Source organism: Lontra canadensis, unplaced genomic scaffold (genome assembly GCF_010015895.1).
Source record: "Lontra canadensis isolate GAN:19392208 unplaced genomic scaffold, GSC_riverotter_1.0 scaffold48, whole genome shotgun sequence".
NCBI classification, from domain to species: Eukaryota; Metazoa; Chordata; class Mammalia; order Carnivora; family Mustelidae; genus Lontra; species Lontra canadensis.
The window spans coordinates 9721375-9740837 of NW_022631042.1; the positions used below are offsets into that span (position 1 = coordinate 9721375).

A 19463-nucleotide genomic window follows, 5' to 3' on the forward strand; every position below is an offset into this window, starting at 1 on the left:
TGAGGTCATGATCCCAGGGTCCTGGGATAGAGCCTGGCATCGGGCTCCTTGCTCAATGGGGAGTCTGCTTCTCCCTTTCCCTCTGCCCCTCCTCGCAGCTCAGGTGTTTTCTCTCTCTCTCAAATAAATAAATAAAATCTTCAAAAAATTTTTAAAAACTAATCTAGCAGAGAAAGAGAAAATGCATGACGGTATAGCTAAAACAAAATTGCCTCTGAGTTGATGATCACTGAAAAGGAGTACTAGATGCATGAAGGTTCATTGAGCTATCACATCAAGCTTTCTATGTTATAGGTATTTTTCATAATAGTTTAAACACAAACATACACACACAAACTAATGACACTTGGATAAAAAAATCAATTGAATATAATAATAAAACCCCACTGAGTCAAAAGTTGAAGAAACAGGGCTCAGTAATGTCTTCTGATGTGAAAAGTTGACAACAACTGCCTTATACTACTATTTTTTTTAACAGCAAGAAAGCTAAAACAACCCAAATGACCAATAACTGGTAATGATGAATAAACACATTATACACAAGAAAGTATTATACAGCTCTTAAAAAGGAATAAAAAAATGCCCATATACTACCCTTGATTGGCTTCCTAGAAATACCATTAAATTTTTTTTAAAACATCACAGATATAGAAACTATATAGGTCTCTATTTATCTAAGAGAGGGAAGAAGATATACAGATAAAGATAAATTAAAAAAGCAGAGACATTTGCTAATTTAAAACACTGAAAAGATAAACCATAATTTAAAAAACAGTTGTGTGGGGGGGGGGGGAAATGAACAGACTAGAGAGAAAGCAGACTTCCTTGAATAAATCTTGTTTTGTGGATTTTATAGATGCTTTGCAACCATGTAAATTATTTACCTAATTCTTAAAATTAAGTAAATAGCAATCCCTAATAACTGAAAGTAAAATTAAGCAAATTAACTTAATTATACATCTACTTGGTGGCACAAATACAGAAAATAACTCTTCTAAATTACTCTAAAATACAGTAACTTGATTCTATGTCCCTAGTGATTTAAACTGTTTTAACTTAAATCAGAAATGACAGGGTTATTTACACCACAAGACTTGGCCAAAACTACAAATCAGGATATATACCAATCCCCCCTTCAAAGAACAGCTTGTTAAATATTACTACTCCAGTTGAATAAAGCTCACCACTAACGTTAAGTAAAAATCTTGCAAGCCTAAATTTGAAATAGAACAACAGTGAAAACTCATATTTTATCTTGGACCTGCAAAGACATATGTGCAGCACTCTCTCTCTGTGTCTCTCTGTTTACTGGAAAGGCCTGAAAATAATAACCAACCCTGGAACAACACCCATATAGTATTGTCAAAATAGCATTTCCAATGAAAAGTAAACAGTAAACCTTTCGAGAGGGAAGTTCTGGTAAATGAAACATTCACGATGAGCGTAGAACATCCTGTCATACCAGAAAGCAAGCAAGCAACCAAGGATGCAGGCCTTAAATTAAATAGGCTTCTAATGGCCAAAAATGAGATAATTTGAGCACCAATTAGGATGATGAAACACATCAGATATATTTAAATCACGAGTTTAAAATGATACTTTAAAAACTCACGAAAACAAATTGCCCATTCTTGGAAACTAATACATTGCTCTTGGAAACTAAAAATAATGCTGCTTTAAGATCTAAACTCTGCCTCAGAGTAACCAAATTGTTTATGAGGAATCATTTATTTTGAGGAAATTATACTAATTAACAAATTAAGAAGGAAAAAAAGAAGTGGGGTGTTACCATTTTGTAAACCATAATGAACTGATGGATCTAGGCAATGATCATCATGGCTCGTAACATCACAAAAAAAGAGAACCACACACTATACACTTCCTGATGGAACCTCCCAATAACACCTATGAAGAGGTTTTGCCAGAAAATATCAACGCCATTCAAGCTTCCAGATCTAACAACAAATACAGGGGTCAGAGAAACACAACACCTGCAACATTATCACAAGGATACAATTTAGCAAAGACAAAAATTAGGATATAATTAGTCTAGGACAAAAAATACAGTTTCTCCAACAATAACAACAACAAAGCAAGAGGAAACAAAGAATGAAGGGAGAATCTGTAGTTTAAAGGAGATTTAAGAGAGAATGATTTATAGCAATGTATATATTTTAATTGGATCCAAGTTCAGAAATGTTACACACACACACACACACACGTGCGCAAACACACACAGCTGTTTAAAAATGTAAGTTCTATCTGGATATATGATGATGTATTAAGAAAATACTGTCTTATATAGGCATGATAATATTAGTCTGGTTATTTTTTTTAAGACTCCCTAACTTTTAGATACATACTGAAATATTTACAAGTGAGTTGCTATGATGTCTGGAATTTGCTTCAAAATAATCAAGGGCAAGGGGAAGGGGCAGGTAAGTAGATGAAACAAGAATAGCCAAGAATTGGTCATTATTAGAACTGAGAGATGGACACATGGTGGTTTATTAGAGCATTCTCAATATGTCTGTATATTTTGGAAAATTTTTATAGTAAAATATTTTTTAAAGAGGAAATTCTGTATTTCAGCAAGGTACTAATGACAACGTACCAAAAAAGACCAAAACCACTATAACTTATTAAAGGACAAGTACTGAATTAAATTTCACAGCTCTTGGTATAGCAACTGGAAGAGAAAACCAGCAGCCAATATATTAGAGGACTAGATACAAATTCAAAATTTCCTTCATTCTTCTTTTTTTCTCTTTTTTAATAGCTTTACAATGTAATTTAGATGCCATCAAATTCACTCATTTTAAGCACATGATTCAATCATTCTTAATACTTTTAGAGTGGTGCAACCATCACCAAAATCCAATTTTAGGATATATCCATCACCCCCAAAAGCTCTCCTACCAAGCTTTCCTTTGATTTATAACAAGTTCCTTTCAAAGGTGAAAAAGTAGAAAGCACCAACATTGGGCCTTGGCTCTTATACTGGTATCTATATTTTTTTAGTCAAAGCAGTCCTTGGACACATGTCCAGATTGGAGTTAAGGTCCATGGGGGATAATTCTGGGATGTAACCCCCAACATTTCACAATGTTAATTAAAATTCCTAACAATGATTTTTAATTCATATAGAGGACCGCATTTGGGGATGTGAGATAGCTAGATATTCCCTGGAAAATACACCAATCATAACTCTAAAACAAACAAAAACATAAGGAACAGGATCATAAGAATGCAGTGGTTATTTTAATTGTTATTATTATTGATGATTGTAATGATAAATGATTTACTTATGCCTTACGAACTCCCTCACAGTAATCAACAGCATGATATTAATGTGAAAGTTTCATAACATCCTGAGGATAAGTCTGCCATGTATTTAGCATTGCAAAAAGTAACATCAAAGGGGCGCTTGGCTGTCTCAATCCCTAGAGCATGGGACTCTTGATCTCAGGGTCATGAGTTCAAGCCCCATGCTGGGTGTAGAGCTTACTTAAAAAGAAAAAAAAAAGTAACATCAAGAATACAGACAATGCAAAGCTCCTGGTAGCAAAGATTTGGAGGAGACTAATACACATTAAAGCACAAGAGAGAAGATAAGTGCTAAGTTATAAGCACTGAAGTAAGGTCAGAGTAGGAGGCACTGTCTTTTGCATAGAGGGAAAAAGGATTGCTTAAAATAATGGTATTTTTTTTCTGATGTATGCAGTTTTGATCGAAGGTACTACAAGGTTTCTAGAAACTGGTGTTAGAACATCCTTTCAGTTCTGTGAGGACTCTATCTCAAGGAACTAGAAATATTATCCAAGTTAAAAAAAATGTCCCAAATCTCCAGTATGCCAACAAGCTCTTAAGGGTTCACTTTTAGGAAAGAATATAGGATATTACAGATTACTGCATTGTTGTCATTTGAGGAAGAGAGAGCAAAGAGACTGGACTTAAGCCTGGAGGTTGGCATAAAGCAGGCCATGAATTGCACTACTTGCAACTGAATAGTGAATATATTTTTCAATAAGTGGCACTCTGCCCTAGTATATTCTGGGTAACGTAACATAAGTTGCTGTAGTAAGACTGGTCATAAACAGTTACAGAAACTCCTGTTCGCCAATAGGAAAACCTGGTTTTTGTTCCACAGCAAAAAGGGAAGTTCTCGATAGAGTGGACACCAGTGTCCAATTCTGCCAAAAGACTAGGAAAAGTGAGATTTAAAATGGAATACTATGCAGCCATCAAAAAACACAAAATCTTGCCATTTGCGATGATGTGGTTGGAACTAGAGGGTATTATGCTGAGCAAAATAGGTCAATCAGAGAAAGACAATTATCGTATGATTTCACTGATATGAGGAATTTGAGAAACAAGACAGGAGATCAGAGGGGGAGGGAGAGAAAAATGAAACAAGATGAAACCAGAGAGGGAGACAAACCATAAGAGACTCTTAATCTCAGGAAACAAACTGAGGGTGGCTGGAGGGGAGAGAGGTGAGAGGGATGGGGTGGCTGGGTAATGGACACTGGGGAGGGTATATGTTATGGTGAGAAAATAAATAATAATTTTTTTTAAAAAGACCACTGGATTTGGCTAATAGAATGCCATTATTGACTTTTATGAAAGTAAAATCAACAGCGTCATGGGCAAAAAGTAAGCTTTACAATATTGTATTAAGTGGTGAGTAGTAGGTGAGAAAATGATATTAGTAGGTAGCCTCGGTGGCTCTGTCAGTTAAGGGTCCGACTCTCAATCTTCACTCAGGTCATGATCTCAGGGCCCTAAGACTGAGTCCCACGCTGAGCCTCATGCTGGGTGTGGAGCCTGCTTAAGATTCTCTCTCTCACTCTCCCTCCTGACCTACCGCCTACTCTCCCTCTAAAAAAAAAAAAAAAAAAAGGAAATTTTAAAAAAGAATTAAAATTTTACTCTACATACTCTCCACCTAAAGGCAAACATAAATGATTCCTAGCTAAGGTTCCCAGGAGAAGGGACACAACTGAAAGGGAAAAAGTCAAGGAGTACTGAAACAGAAGTTGAGAAGAAACAGAAATCAAAGCCTTAGGCAGCCTTCCAGCAGAAAGGAGGTTAAGAAGGAGATGGTGTAAAGGATTTTTACCATCCTTTACCACAACCACAACAGCAATAACAACAAGAAACCTTAATCTGATCCAAAACAGTCAGGAAACCTAAGAAGAGACATGGCTCTTTCTCCCAATCAAGAAATGCAAGGATTTACTTAGGGAGAGCCACATACTCAACAGTGAACATTTCTTCAAGTATCTACCCACACTTCCTGGGGATGAGAATGTTCCAGGCTAGGCAGCAGGAGAACTGAAAGAGGCCAAACACAGAGTGGGCAAATGGAAGAAAGGCTTTAAAAACTCTGTCATCCACCATTCAACTTATAAAGCCCAACAAAAGGAACTAGAAAGAACAAGCAATGTGGGTTCACCAATAAAGAACAACTTGGCAATTAGGGAAAAAGTGGTGGGTCATTTTGAACGAAGGTGTTAAGATGCTTATGAATCTAAGAGGAAAAGACACAATGCTTGAAAGCAAAAGGCATATTATGGTCATTATGGTCTCTACCCAAAAGATGTACCATGTGATCATAGAATATTCGAGCTGGAGGGGGCCCAGCTCAGATGGAAACATTTGACTTAATCTCCTTTTACAGATGAGGGAAGTGGGCCTCAAGAAGATAAAATTATAAGGTCATTAATGAGAGAGCTAGGGTCTCAGAATCTCAGGCTGTTGGGCTGATAATCCCCCACCCCAGGAGGAGAGCAGTCCTTGGAATGGTCTCCTATTAGTGTTCTCCTCAACCACATTGGAATTTCGATGATTTTTACAAACAAGCTGAGAATGGGGCTTAAATTGGGGGCATCTAGAGGGCTTCACTTGCACTGTGGAACGTAGACTGCCCAGTGGGATCAGACTACAGAAAACACTCAATACTTATATATCCTCTAGCTGTATAGTGATTTTTTCCAAGGTGCTTTTCTGTACATTTTTTAACCTGAATCTCCCTTGAGTTGGTAAGGTGGGTATTACTAGCTCCATTCAACAGATGAGGAAGTTTTACTCCAAGACCGGATGGTGAAGTCCCATTTTCTATTTCTCATAAGAAAAAAAATCACTCGTAATCAATATTTTCCTTTCCAAAATTCCCTAAGTTGCTCAGCATTGGAAGAGACCACTGTTTTGTTGGCTGAGCACCAAATCAGGTAGTTGGCTTACACAAATGTCACATGTTATATAAAACATATGCATCCTTTTTATTTTAAGATTTTATTTATCCATTTGACAGATCACAAGCAGGCAGAGAGGCAGGCGGTGGGGGGGGGGGAGCAGGCTCCCTGCCGAGCAGAGAGCCCAATGCGGAGCTCAATCCCAGGACCCTGAGACCTTGACCTGAGCCAAAGGCAGAAGCCCAAACCACTGAGCCACCCAGCCGCACCAAAACATATGCATCCTTAAACCATAAAGTTGCATTGAGCCTGGGGGATGTTCACACTATTGGAAACGTGAAAGAATTCAGACAATCCCAAGCAACAGCAGACTCACATCCCACATTTCCCCTTCACTCAGACATCCATGCTCTTGGGATGTGAAGACAGCTAGAATCACTCACACCCATTTATTTTTATTCTTCTTTCTGTCTCTTTCACTTGTACAGTTGTTTTGAACTGCACAGATCCACTTACAGGCAGAATTTTTTGGGTACAGTATAGTACTATAAAATGTATTTTCTCTTCCTTACGACATCTTGATAAATTTCTTTTTTTTCAGTTTACTATACTTGTAAGAATATAGTCTATAGTACATTTAACATACAAAATACATGTCATTCAAATTTTATATTGTTGGTAAGGGTTCCTGTCAACCAATAAGCTATTAGTAATTAAGTTTTGGGGGAGTCAAAAGCCAGATGTGGATTTTCAACTGTACAGGGTGGCGGGGTGGTGGTGGGCACCCCAACCCTCACCTTGTTCAAGACTCAACTGTAGTTGAATTCCCATAACTTGAACACGTGTATGACACAACTCTACTCCAAGTGACTATAGCCCGCACCATGAGACTAGTTAGTGTCATTTCATGCCCTTATGTATATGGTATCATGAAAAAGTTCATAGAAAGTGTTTATTTGGAAAGACAGAGTGTGAAAATCCCTAAACTTGGGAGTTAAGACACCTTAATTTAGAGTACCCACATCACTGTTTGAAAACTATGGAACCTTAGTCAATTTCCTTAACCACTCAATTTCAGTTTCTTTACCTGAAAAATGAGGTTAATATTACCAAGCTTTCATTTATAGTATGTTCTGTGGATCAAATGGAATAATGGCAGTTAGAATATTTTAGAAACCGGAAAGCCATAACAGATGCAAAAATTATTATTACTTAAAAATGTCAGTTGCTACCTTGGAATTGGTCCCGGAAATGTGGTCAACTCTTCAGCCATTACTAGACGCGAGCAATAAGTACTATTTTACCATATACCTAAGAGCACTACAGCTTTTTAAAAAAACAATAATCCAAATTAAACTTGGGAAAAACATATCAAACAGATTTGCTTTGCCCTGATGGTTCTTCCAAATCAAGTCAATGTGCATTTTAAAGACCCCTCTAGGGCACGTTTTTTTTTTTTCCCATTTTATTTTATTTCTCTCAGTGTTCCAAAATTCATTGTTTATGCACGACACCCAGTGCTCCATGCAATAAGTGCCCCCCATAATACCCACCACTAGGGCATGTTTGAGAGCAGACATGAGCTTACTTCTTTATGGAGATGGATGTAGCTTTGATAACCCAGTTTATTAAATGCCCAATTAGTTATATTTTATAAAAACCAGGTATTTGTGATTGTACCTCTGAAATCATTTAGTCCCCCAGTAAATCATTTAGGTAACCAAAACAGGCAATTTACAAAGTCGTTATCTTCTCTCATTTTCATATTTTAAGTCAAAAAGAAAGGTGTTGTAACTGGATCAAAAAATGAGGCATCCCTGCCAGAAAAATACTTTTGGAACACTTACCTCAGTATGTGTATTTTTATTTTATTTTATAAAATATATTTATTACTATACTATTATATTATGCACACTATAAAATAGGCCCAAAATAGAAATTGTAAAAGGACAGGACAATAACAAAATAAAACAACACAGAGTTTCTGGTATTTTCTTCACATCATTCAAAGTATCATCTTCTCTGCCCTCTATGATGTATGCACAGCCTCCCTCCAGCCCTTGGCATAAACACACTTTACAGACAGAACTAGATGGCTCTTTGTTCATTAATTAATCAGAGAGGAAATGATTAAGTATCTCTAATTACTGCTTAATAAGTGAACATATTCCACCTACTAAATAAAAACAGCTGATATGCAAAATACAGATGTATAGCTTAAATTAAGCAACCTAACCAAAAATGAGAACTGATAATACTGAAATTAGACACTTGAAACACAACCATAACTGAGTAGATCTTACTGAAGTTCCACAACAACAAAATTAATGACAGTTAATATTTACTTAAAGCAATTTAACTAAACATTTCTTTATGGAGCTTGTTACAAAATAAATATTATTTACGTATTCTTATTGTTGCACACAGTGCATTCAGACCATAAGGCAGTACCTTCATTTAAGAGAGAAACTCAATAAAGCACACCATTTATATTTCCCAGTTTGATAATAGTACCCAAAAATGTCAATCATTCAGAGAAAGATTAGTTCATTATATTGCCTTCTTGAAAAAAAAAATTACTCACACACAGGTTTGTTATGTGTCCTTTGGGCATGAAAATATGAAGTCATGGAAGAGTCTATGCTACTTTTTATTTGGGAATATATATCATGAGCCATTTAAAATGTGCTGGATCAAAGTTGCTGAGCTTTCTAAGCAACTATTACATTTAAGTAAGAAAAGAATAAAAATTTAACTGGAATATTAAAAAATATTTTCTAGAAGAAAAATTAGTATTTCTTCAACTGAAATAGCTAAGTTAATCTTTGGCTCAGCATTCTTACCTTTGAGTATGCTATTTAAAAAACAAAATCTTTGTTGTTTCTACAATTTGGCATATTTTTCTCTGTGTTTCTTTGTCTCTGAAATTTAATCTCCTCTTGACCACAGGGGGCTACAATGTTTAGTAACTAAACACATAGATACACTCTTGATTTCATTTTACAGAAGAGCAAGGGGTGGGGGGAAGAATCTCTCCCAATTTTCTTTGTGTGATAAAACAATGTGTAACAATCACAAACTGCCTAATTCATATTCTAAACCAGAGCGGACCCCAGGCAACACTGTGAAGTCAGCCAAATTCGTCCACTGTGTCCTCCCACCTCCCTTTTCAATGCCTTTTTTCCTCCTGGCGCCAAGTGCCCTCCTGCTCTGTCAAGTGCTCCACAAAATTCAAAGCACTATTTAAAAAAAAAAATTGGCCCTACCCGAAGGCACCCCTAAGGCCACCTCCATGCCCAAGTGGGATGGTGCTCCATATGGACACAAATACAAAGAGAGTGCCTGAATTTTCATAATGAAGTGCCACCTGCATCTCTGTTAACTAAAATACATGGACGTCATTTTAATCCATAATATAGGTTATGAAGAATCAATTTGAAAATTTACCCTCAGACTGACCAAGCCAAATGTTTGGTTGAACCATCTGATACCCTAAGAAAGCTTCTCAAGACTTCGTTAATATTTTCAGGCTTCCTAAACTCTATCTCTGTATTGATGTAAACAAATTTAAGGGGCAAAATGTTTTCTTAACCTACCTCCACATAGAAATCAATTAAATGTATTCTATTAAATTTTATTTAATAGAAAATGTAAAACAAGAAAATCAATTTAAAGATTGTTTGTACATCATTTCAGAACATTAACCCATGAAGAAAGTGTCCTTAGTTTAGGTATCTAGGCCATAAATCCCTCCCAGAATTTACTGTTAGTCTATTCATCTAGGTCACCTTCCACTAACCACACAGGACTAGCTAACGATTCTTTTCCTTTTTGCCTGGTATGCTATGTAACTCCGACTTAAATTCAAAATCTCCTATGATTTGGAATTTGACTATTTCTCCCTTAGTTCTTCCAGTTTTGCTTCATGAATTTTGAGATTCTATTAAAAGGCACATATATAATATATGTATTTAAGATCATTAGATTTCTTACCAAATTGCACTTCTTATTCTCATTAAATGTTCCTCTTTATTGTTTGCAATAATTTTTGTCTTGATATTTTGTCTCATATTACTATAGCTGTACCTGCTTTTTATATGTACTGTTTGCATGGCATATCTTTTTCTATCCTTTTATTTGCAATGTTTGTATTTTTTGTTTAAACTGCACCTCTTGTGACAGAATATATGTGGGTCTTGATTTTTATGTCCAGTCTGACAATCTCTGCCTTTTAATTCTAATATTTATTCTACTTATATTTAATGTAATTATTTATATGGTTAGGTTTAAGTCTATCACTTTTTCATTTGTCCCTTCTATGTGCAAAAGTTCAGGGGCAAGTAATAACCTGACAAATTTTGTGAAGTGTGGAATGTAAAATTTAAAGGTGTGAAGAAGTTGGAAGTGTGGAGTGGTACAATAAATAGGCATTTTTAAATCTTATATTTTAATTTTTTTTTCTTTTCTTTTAGGAAATTCACTATATTTTTATGTTCACCCGCTTTCATACCATTTCCAGTGCTCTTCTTTACACTTTATTTTATGTAGATCAAGGATTCCACCTACTATTATTCCCACTTCACTGGAAAAATGCCTTTTAGAATCTCCTGTAGTGCAGATCTGATGACAATAAATTATTTCAGTTGACATTTATGGAAAAATACCTTTTTAAATTTTATTATGAGAATATCTATGCTGGATACAGAATTCTGGGCTGACACTCTTGTTTTCTCTTTCTTTCCTCATCTTAATGATGGCATTCAAACTTCCTGGCTTCCACTGTTTTTGACAGGAAGCAGTCGCTCTTACTTACATTTAAGGTATCTTTTTGCACTGGCTGCTTTAAAGATTTGCTTTTTGTCTTTGGTTTCTAGGTTTTGACCAGTGGCTTGAGGTATGAATTTCTCTGTATTTAACATTGCTTAAGATTTTGTGAGCATCTTAAATCTCTCAATCAACGTTTCTCATTGAATTTGGAGAATTTTTGGCCATGATTTCTTCAAATATTTTTATGCTCAACTGTCACTCTCTTCTTCCAGAAATCTTACTCATATTTTGGACATTGGCCTCAGGTTCCTGAAGTTTTTCTTTAAAATTTGTCCTATTTGGACTGCAGATTGAATGCTTTCTATTAATTTGTCTTCAAGTTCACTGAATGAGAATGGGAAGTAAGACTAGACTAGAATTGAGAGGAGGAAGACAGAAGAGCAAAACAATGTTTTAGCAACCATTATGTCACTCTAATAATACTGGTTCATGTTTGGAAGGCTGGGAAACCCTGGTGTTATATTCTGGCTTGCTCATTTTTATATTTCATCATTTCTGTGTTGCAAACTACAGGATTGATAAGAAGTTTTAAGTACTAGAGTCCATATTAGAAATAATGCATTCATTTTTTGCTATTAGAAATGAAATCAGTGACAAATAATCCTAATTCAATCACTTATTATTTATATTCTTACAATATATGAATAATATATAAACATATCTTTGAATACAAATTTCAAATGTCTTAGAAGACCACATTTTGAAGTACTGTCTAGATATTAAATATAGGTTGATACTATATTTAATACAGCCTTAATGTGTTATTATTCCAAAAAAATGCCAAATATTAATTACAATCTAGGCAAACTTAGGATGCCTTGTTAAAATTAACACGTGGATATAAACCTGTGACTTCTCAAATGACCACAACAAATGAAAATATACACTAGACTTAGGAATTTTTCCCAAGCATAGTCTGGAAATGTCAAAGATTGCAACAGTTAAAACTCAAAACCCTGACTCTCTCCTTCATAATTGATGAATGGAAATCATCTTGGGAGCTTCTAAATGAAATTTTTTTGGAGTAAGGTGATTCTGAAGAGATTCAAGAGACTTAGGGCATAATTCATATTTTAAGTACATATGAGAGGCAACTCCCAAGAGTCAGTGCAACATCACATAAAAGCCACTTTCTAGCAAGCATTCTTGCAGAAGCATTCTAAAGACAACATAACTACATGAATTCCCATAGTAACCAAGATGCTTTGTTGCAGGATAGCTATTTGTTTGTTTGATTATGTACTCCTAAGGGACTATTGATCCTAGCTTCAGTCTCTCACTTTAACAATTGGCCATTACTGATACTTTTTAAGGATTAACTTGTATAGAAAGACTGAAAGAGAGGCATTTCATTAAGGATTCAATTAAAATGAAATGTCAGAATATATCTTTTTTATCCCCCCAAATATATGTTTGCTTCATCCTCTGGATATGTATATCTGTAGAAGGTTGTATGCAAGGGCATCCTCTCAAAGGATAAAGATGTAGAGCATTAACTTTCGGATTTACTATATCCTGAACACAAAGAATATAAATGACTGTTTTCCTTAATCACAATTACCTCATGCCCCTCCAAAAGTATTTATTAGATTATAAGTTTTATTCATGCTTAAGTGGATACTTTAGTACAAAATATTACCAAATATAAGTTATTACTACTACCAAGGTTTTATTGCTTTTGTAACTTCTATTGGTATTAGTAATGATTTATATTGTAATTATACTGATCATTAACAGGATAAAGCCTGATGCATGGTTGAGTTTATTTTTATTGTGGAAACTTATCTCTATCTAAAAAATTTAACAATATGTATTGTTTGAAGAAATATACCATGTAATACTTACTGTTACTTGAAAAAAAAACTGATTCAAAATATGAAAAAATGAGAAAATCACACTAAAGCTAAAAATTACCAAATCACACTAAAACTAAAATTTTATTTTTAATCTCCTCAGTTAAAAAACAATATTTCAGGCTTTAAAATAGAAATAAAAATTAGTTACTTTTACTTACTGTTTAGTACTTGAAAAATTCCTAGACATAGAAAGTCTTACTCAAGGCAACCATACCTCTATACTGCTATAACATACAGACACTCTTCAGGCTTTATTGTACTTGACTTTACCCTTTGACCTGCTGACCTCCTCACCTTTTCTGGAAATGCTCTCTTCTTTGGCCTATGGGATACCCATCCACTCAAGTATCTCCTTTCTTTTAACTCTCTTTTCTCAGGGTCTTCTGCAAATTCCTCCCTGCCCCTCCCACAAGCATTGGTATACCTCAGAGTTTAATCCAGTCCTCTCTTCTCTTTCCCCTCCAGGGTGATCTTATCTAACCTATCTATGGCTTCAGTTGTCATCTATGGAAAATAGCTCATTTCCAGTTTATATTGCAAACCAAAGACATTCCCTGAGCTCCTTATTGTTGCATATTGGACAGTTCCATTTGAACATCCCAATATGTATGACTCAACTCATCATCCTTGATATGTTCCCTGCCAGAATGAAGACCATCACCTTTTACTCAGGTCAGAAACCTGAATGTTATTTCTGACCCATCACACTCCCTCAACTCCAACTTCCAAACCTATAGATTCTATTTCTCTGATAATCTCTTAAATAAATGCACTTCTCTCCCTGTTTTCCAACATTACATTTGCTTATGCCCATCCCTTCTTCCCTAGATTTCTACCAAAAATGTCCCTCTTCCATTCCTGCCTTTAACTAACCAATTCTCCATATTCTGTGCCGGTGATCTTTCTAAAATGCAAACTGGTCCTATGACTTCCCTGCTGAAATATCCTTAAGTCTAGACTCCCTAGTATAGCCCATAATCTCTTTTGGGCTCCAGCATTCTTCTTGGGATCCCATTTTCCATCTCCTGTCAAGCTATGTTAAATTTCTTCCAGTTTTTTAAAAATGTCATGTTTTCTCCTGTCTGACACATGCCGGTTCTGCTTTCTGGAACATCCTTCTCCTTCCTGACTCTTCAATTTCACACACAGAATTAAGCATCTTCATGTTTTAGTTGAGAAGAAACTGTTCCTCTTATGTTCCCTTAGCATTTGTACTTACCCCGATCTTTACAACAATGGCACAGCCAGTTTGCCCTCAGACTAGAACTCTGACTTCTTCAGCATTGTCTCTCTAGTGTCTACTTTGATAAACAGTTATTAAGTTATTGAATACTCCTCAATTGTAGGTATCTGTCCTCTTCCTGTCCCAACTTTCAAGTACACACATCTCAGAACTCCTGAGAAATGACCCATCCAGTAACGTAACAGAGGAGTTTCTGCCTACACTGAAAATAAGTGTAGGTAGAGATCACTAGAAACTCCCACCTAGAGTCTAATAGAGGCTACCTAGAGGTGGGTGAATGGGGCTCCTCCAACTGCAAGGCCTGATACATTAATGGCAATTAATGTATGAATTAATGAATTAATGGAAATTCCTACTTCAGAAACTTTTAGCTCTAATATGTGCATCTAAATTGCACAATCCTTTGTGCCTAGGATGGGGATGGGCTATTACAACACCAGAATTCAATAAAGAAATAATACTGAATTTATTTCCCTATCCTCAGGTAAGGTAGATTCACAAAGCCCTTCTAAAAATATCCAAAAGTTTGTCTCCAACAGAATATATGCTTCCAACTACAGATCAATACCAGGTTGATTTCTATTCTTAATTATTTCCCTGCAGATGGGCAGATGATCAGGGTTTGGCTCTACTCTTGCTCAATTTCCAAACACTAAACTTGGGGTCAAGTCCTAACTCTGGTTTTTATTAGAAAGTGAACCTCAGGCTGAGACCCTAATGCTCAGTAAGGCAAAGGATAATGGATATGTCTGAACTCTCTTGAATTTCAATCCATCTAGAAAATACTGTCAACCAAATTCTCTTCAGACATGGAAAGGAGTATAACTTTATGGCTGAGCTCCGGAGTTAGACACAGATTCTATTCTCAGCTCATTCCCTATACAGCTTTGGGCAAGTTAGTCAAACTCTCCTAGCTTTGGTTTCCACACAGATTACACGTTTTCCAAAGCATTAAAATAGAGTAATTGAGCTAATACATGTGAAAGACTTAACACAATGTCTGATACAAATAGGTATTAGCTACCTTTAATAATATCCTTACCGTTCCTTTCTCTTCTATTTTACAAATCAGGCAGAGATAACTGCAGTTGGCAAAGAGCAGGGAGAGGAAGACATGTTTTGGTTTTTCATGTTCTGATGTTTGTATTAAGTGTCATAAGATTGCCTACCATAGTGAGGGACCCAAACCATACTTCCATATGCCATTAGAAGGATGATGACCACATGCAAGACTCCAGTGCCAAAACATTTGTTTCATTTTGACTCAAAGGGCAGAGAATGACCTGCCAAAACACCAAATCAAAGCTTCCTGCAACACGTGAAATTTCTCTGACAGGTGTCTGAATTCCAAACACTGACCAAGCCAACAGTAGCTAGAACAGATGGCCCAGTTGGCAACATACACATTTTTATCATTTTGCAGTTTCTCACAGGTGCTAGAAGTAGGTGGGATAATTCGCTGTTTTCTCATGTTTTGATAACCTTGACTGCTATCTTTTCTATGGGCCAATTCTGTTTTGGCCATATATCTAATTTTTAATCAGTGAATTCGCTGATAGGAAATATAAAAATGGTTTTCTGAAAACTGATCTTCCACACATATAATCATACAGCTGGCTCCTTCCCAGACATCAAAATTTCCTTTCCCTTGAGCCATTTTTCTCACCTATGTATCTTGGCACTATTCATCAAAATACCACACACACACAAAAACTGCTTATAATCATTTTCCACAAGCTGGGGGTTGATACTATAGTGTATTTAAATAATACACTCATCCTTTTCTGAAATGAAAAACTACATTCCTTCCCAACAGTAGCCAAGGCCAAGCCCACTTGTTCTTTATCTTTGTTACTTCTAGACTACAAACAGATGGCTGATTTAAGAAGCAGGCAATTTTAACATCCACCATCACAAGCAGAAAGGTGGCATAGCACATCTGAGTAGAAAAGCTTACACATCCTAGGTGTGATGTATAAGTAATTTTTATTTAGAACCTGGAAAAATATTTAAAACACAGGTTAGAACTTTGTACATGCAAATACTTCACATCTTTTTAAAGCTCTTTTCAGCTGTTCTTTTATTTTTAGCTCAGTTGTGATATAGGTCATGAATCATTATCATTATAAAGCTACTCTTTCAAGTGTAAGAAAATTCAGGCACCAATAATTATATGCTGCATATATACAATGTCCTCTTCCTTATTCAAAATCCAGTGGAAGAATCCCTCCCTTACCATCATCACCATCAACTTTGTTAGCAGCAGCACCATTCAAATCCTTGCTCCTTCTCTTCTTAGCTGTATGACCTAGAACGGGTGGCTTAATTTCTCTGAACTTCCATGTCTTCATCCAACAACATACTAAAAACTCAATAAATGTATTTTGCTTCATACTTATCAGTTCATTTTACAGTATGCTAAGGCCTCTCCCATCTTAAACAAATGAACCAATTTTCTCCAACCCCATCTCCCTCGAGCTACTGTTTTGTTTTGGTTTTTTAAGATTTTATTTATTTATTTGCCACAGAACAGAGTGCCCAATGCGGGGCTTGATCCCAGGACCCTGGGATCATGACCTGAGCCGAAGGCAGAGGCTTTAACCCACTGAGCCACCCAGGCGCCCCTCGAGCTACTGTTCTTGTCCTCCCTTTCATTTCCTTACTTCTTGCTAAGTGACCAATCCAGTGTAATCTGGCTTCTGTTCCTACTAAAACTGGTTTTAGTAAGGCCACCAAGCAGCACTCCTCATTGCTGAATCTAACCACTACTTCTCATTCCTCATCTTCCTTGGCCTCTCCAAAGCATAGGATCCTACTGATCATGTTGTCCTTAATATCCTCTCCTCCGATTTCTGTGATAACCCTGTCTCTTAGCTTTGTTTCCTACTTCCACCTGCAAACTCCTCCTCCTCCTCAACAGAGACTTAACTGTTGCCATCACCAACAATCCCTGCTTTAGACTCTTTCTGGTTCAAGAAACATGACCCTTTGTGATCTATCCCTGCTTAATTCTGTAGCCTTAGTTCCTACAATTATCCACATACTCCTTTTTCTGCCTCCTTTCTCTGGACCCTTCACACACTGACCTACCCAAAGTTCCCTAAATACATGATATTGTATACTGCTTCTCAGTCTTGCATGTATCATTTCTTGTTTTTCTTTCATTTCTTCTTTTTTTTTTTAAAGATTTTATTTATTTGATAGAGATCACAAATAGGCAGAGAGGCAGACAGAGAGAGAGGAAGGGAAGCAGGCTCCCTGCCAAGTGGAGAGCCCAATAAGGGGCTCGATCCCAGGACCCTTAGATCATGACCTGAGCCAGAGGCAGAGGCTTTAACCCACTGAGCCACCCAGGTGCCCCTCTTCTTCTTTTTAATGTTCCTTCTCCTTCCCTTTGTTCTTCATGTTTGTCCTTCAAAACTCAGCTTAAGTGTGACCTCATTCTCCAGCCATCTTAGTGAAGACACCATATTTCTGGTGAAAAATTCATCTTTGATATTCCATCCACAGGAGATACTTCATGGGATAGAGACAAATTTTCCCAAATTTACAGAAGCATGAACAAATAAATGATTATTATTGTTTAAGCCAACCAAGTTTCGGACAGTTTGTTAGCAACAGATATACAAAACACCCCCAACCCACTAGATTATAAGCTTCTCAGAGGCAAAATCATGTTGAATATTGTATTCAAACCAAAGCTCCCATGAGTGAATGAATCAATCAATAAACTAACCAACCAACCAATTAGCTAACCAATCAGCAATCCTAGGTTCATGAAGCTCTCATGAATGATGAATAAAACAATCAACCAATTAATCAAGCAACACCCAACCAGCTAACCAATCAGCCTCAGCCAATCAGTTAATTCCTTAAATTTCATATTTTTCCTTTGTTTCAATAAAATGTTTCTTTGAACCAAAGAACAAGGCAGGCAACAAACTGAGGGAAAGGGAGAGTTAAATTAAAAAACTAATGCTACTTAAATTCATGCCCATGGTAGCACCTTCCAGTCTAAAGCCCTAGCTCCCATCCGCTTCGATGGCCACAGTCTCACTTCCTCTAGTTCCTACTACACATTTTTGTTCAGGTGTGTCCACCTCTATTACCTCAAACTGGAGGTATGTATTTATTTACATATTTATTTTTACATATTTACATTTATTTATGTATTTATTATGTATTTATTTTTACATATTTACATTTATGTATTTATTTTTACGTCATTGTAAGGACATATCTCATTACAAATCCTCCAAACCAGGGTCCTATTTGATGATTCTAGTTATATTACAACCATTGTTCATTCTCCAAATCCTAACTTCATCTTTGACTCCTCCTTCACCTCATCATTAAGATATCCAGTCTTCAGTTCCTACCAACTTAGTTTGGCTACCTTTTTTTTTTTTTAATTTATCACTTCCTCTAAAATCCTTCTATCTCTAGCTTAATTCAGATTATCATCATCCCACCCCAGGATTACCATAGTAGATTTCTAAATATTTTATAATTTTTAAATATCCTACCAATAAATGTATTGAGAGCCTTAAAGTTGCATTTCCAAGTCACAGATGTATCCAAACCGAAGCTCTTTTATAAATTAAACATTGAATGTCCAGGTAAGGGTGCCTTGGTGGCTCAGCAGTTAAGTGCCTACCTTTGGCTCAGGTCATGATCCCAGGATTCTGGGATCAAATAAGATCTTTAAAAAAAAAATGAATGTCCAGGTAATTAGGTTACTGTTAAAAAAAAAAAATCGTGATTATTTTAATAGCCACTCTCGTCTTCCAAAAAGAAGTTATATTTTTAAGGGTGAAAGTAAATACATCTTAAAAATAATTTCTGTGAAGTGATACAGATTAGAGTCTATTATTTAATGAGTTTTTGCCATCAGCAGTGCCATAAGAATAGGTGATAGAAGATGTCCGCAGTGAGGAAGCAATTAAACTTGTTTCTGTTAGTCTTAAAACCAAAATGAAATAAATAGGCAAAAGGAAAGGGAAAAAAAAAACAAGTTGGAAAGCCATCTCTTCGGTATTCATGAGTCCAACCTCTGTTAATAGGATAGGGAATTCATTATCCATATCAAGAGGAAATGGACAAACATTTTATGCCTGATAAGATTTTTTTTTAGTGCATCAAAGTCTTTAAAAGATATCCAACTGAAAGATATTTTTCATCATGGGAAGTTTGGAGAAGGGATTTATCCATATGCTAAAATCTACCAAAGCTATTTCCTGAGTCTGTACTAACAGAAGCTAACCCCAATTAGCCTTTTTCAATCAAGGGATTATCTTTCATGTACAAAGCAATGCACATCTTGATTTTAAGCTATGGTGT

General features: G+C 36.0%; 1 protein-coding gene across 2 annotated transcripts in view; it reads right to left on the reverse strand.

Annotated features, from left to right (window-relative positions):
• The window catches only part of RELN (reelin), a 499373-nt gene that overhangs the window by 380533 nt on the left and 99377 nt on the right, over positions 1 to 19463 (reverse strand). The window lies entirely within an intron of this gene.